The sequence below is a fragment of the Styela clava genome, unplaced genomic scaffold (assembly GCF_964204865.1).
Source record: "Styela clava unplaced genomic scaffold, kaStyClav1.hap1.2 HAP1_SCAFFOLD_18, whole genome shotgun sequence".
NCBI lineage: Eukaryota > Metazoa > Chordata > Ascidiacea > Stolidobranchia > Styelidae > Styela > Styela clava.
Window position 1 is genome coordinate 75,001 of NW_027556465.1, and position 2,500 is coordinate 77,500.

Below are 2,500 nucleotides of genomic sequence, written 5' to 3' on the forward strand. Positions count from 1 at the left end.
AACACTATGCAGGCGAACAGCCTGCTTTGAACACTCTAATTTTTTCAAAGTAAACTTATCGGCCACCGCCGACACTCAGTCAAGAGCACCGACGGAGAACCGAAGGTGAGGCGAACGCAACCAGTGACACGCCTTGCGACGGACCGGCGGCGCTCGCCCAAAATCCAACTACGAGCTTTTCAACCGCAACAACTTTAGCATACACTGTTGGAGCTGGAATTACCGCGGCTGCTGGCACCAGACTTGCCCTCCAATGGATACTCGTTAAGAGTTTTAGGATGTACTCATTCCAATTACAGGGCCTCGTTAGAGTCCTGTATTGTTATTTTTCGTCACTACCTCCCCGTGTCGGGAATGGGTAATTTGCGCGCCTGCTGCCTTCCTTGGATGTGGTAGCCGTTTCTCAGGCTCCCTCTCCGGAATCGAACCCTGATTCCCCGTTACCCGTTATCACAAAGGTAGGCACGTAGCGTACCTTCGACAGTTGATAGGGCAGACACTTGAATGATATGTCGTCGGTGCAGAGACCGTACGATCCGCGTGGTTATCCAGAGTCATCAAACGTCACAGGACGAACCCGGTCGGTTTTGATCTGATAAAAGCGCGCCTCCCGAAGTCGGCGCTTAATGCATGTATTAGCTCTAGAATTACCACAGTTATCCACTTCGCTTACGAGACCAAATAAACCAAGACTGATTTAATGAGCCATTCGCAGTTTCGCTTTACGAGAACTCGTACTTGCACCTGCATGGCTTAATCTTTGAGACAAGCATATCACTACTGGCAGGATCAACCAGATAGCTGCGACAGCTGCGCTCGGCCCTTGCTGGGCCGCCCGGCGCGTGCTCGTCGCATTCGTTTAAGACCGAGGCGATCGCCTGCGGCCGTACTCAGCTTCGACAGTCGCTGGCCGCGACGTCCACGCTCTCGCCGGCAGTGCCAGGCGGAGCGATTTGCGTTTTTTCTTTGCTCGCCCTCTCTCGGGCTCGATCCATTCAGTTTCGCACAAACAAGAGCTCTGCCGGCCGCCTGCAGCGGTGCCTAAAACCCGGGCATAACAATGCGACCGTTCTGCTAGGCCGACAAGCGCTCAAGCCAGACGCTCGATCGAACGCCCCCTACATATTAGTCGAGACAACGGCTCGCTCATTAGCATCGCGTTTGTACTTTAACTTTTTTCGGCTCGGCTTCTTTCGACGCCGATGCCGGCGACGCAGCACTCTCTCGCCCGCCAGCCACCGAGAAAAGGGTGCGCTCCGACCGGCCCCGCACCGCTCTTTCTTGGCTCATTCGAAATTACTGTCTTTCGCTCTGACATGCCTTACCTAGGGTTAGGTTAGTATGCTTGCACGTTTGTACTTTAACTTTTTTTGGCTCGGCTTCTTTCGACGCCGATGCCGGCGACGCAGCACTCTCTCGCCCGCCAGCCACCGAGAAAAGGGTGCGCTCCGACCGGCCCCGCACCGCTCTTTCATGGCTCATTCGAAATTACTGTCTTTCGCTCTGACATGCCTTACCTAGGGTTAGGTTAGTATGCTTGCACGTTTGTACTTTAACTTTTTTTGGCTCGGCTTCTTTCGACGCCGATGCCGGCGACGCAGCACTTTCTCGCCCGCCAGCCACCGAGAAAAGGGTGCGCTCCGACCGGCCCCGCACCGCTCTTTCTTGGCTCATTCGAAATTACTGTCTTTCGCTCTGACATGCCTTACCTAGGGTTAGGTTAGTATGCTTGCACGTTTGTACTTTAACTTTTTTCGGCTCGGCTTCTTTCGACGCCGATGCCGGCGACGCAGCACTCTCTCGCCCGCCAGCCACCGAGAAAAGGGTGCGCTCCGACCGGCCCCGCACCGCTCTTTCATGGCTCATTCGAAATTACTGTCTTTCGCTCTGACATGCCTTACCTAGGGTTAGGTTAGTATGCTTGCACGTTTGTACTTTAACTTTTTTTGGCTCGGCTTCTTTCGACGCCGATGCCGGCGACGCAGCACTCTCTCGCCCGCCAGCCACCGAGAAAAGGGTGCGCTCCGACCGGCCCCGCACCGCTCTTTCATGGCTCATTCGAGTTTACTGTCTTTCGCTCTGACATGCCTTACCTAGGGTTAGGTTAGTATGCTTGCACGTTTGTACTTTAACTTTTTTCGGCTCGGCTTCTTTCGACGCCGATGCCGGCGACGCCGCACTCTCTCGCCCGCCAGCCACCGAGAAAAGGGTGCGCTCCGACGGGCCCCGCACCGCTCTTTCTTGGCTCATTCGAAATTACTGTCTTTCGCTCTGACATGCCTTACCTAGGGTTAGGTTAGTATGCTTGCACGTTTGTACTTTAACTTTTTTCGGCTCGGCTTTTTTCGACGCCGATGCCGGCGACGCAGCACTCTCTCGCCCGCCAGCCACCGAGAAAAGGGTGCGCTCCGACCGGCCCCGCACCGCTCTTTCATGGCTCATTCGAGTTTACTGTCTTTCGCTCTGACATGCCTTACCTAGGGTTAGGTTAGTATGCTTG

At 54.8% G+C, this 2,500-nt stretch overlaps 1 non-coding gene across 1 annotated transcript in view; it reads right to left on the reverse strand.

Annotated features, from left to right (window-relative positions):
• LOC144418552 (small subunit ribosomal RNA) overlaps positions 1-800 on the reverse strand; it is a 1,810-nt gene extending 1,010 nt beyond the window's left edge. Inside the window, exon 1 of the ribosomal RNA XR_013473542.1 lies at positions 1-800. This exon is cut by the window's left edge and continues 1,010 nt beyond it. This is a non-coding gene — a ribosomal RNA (small subunit ribosomal RNA).
• Between the last annotated feature and the right edge of the window lie 1,700 nt (positions 801-2,500).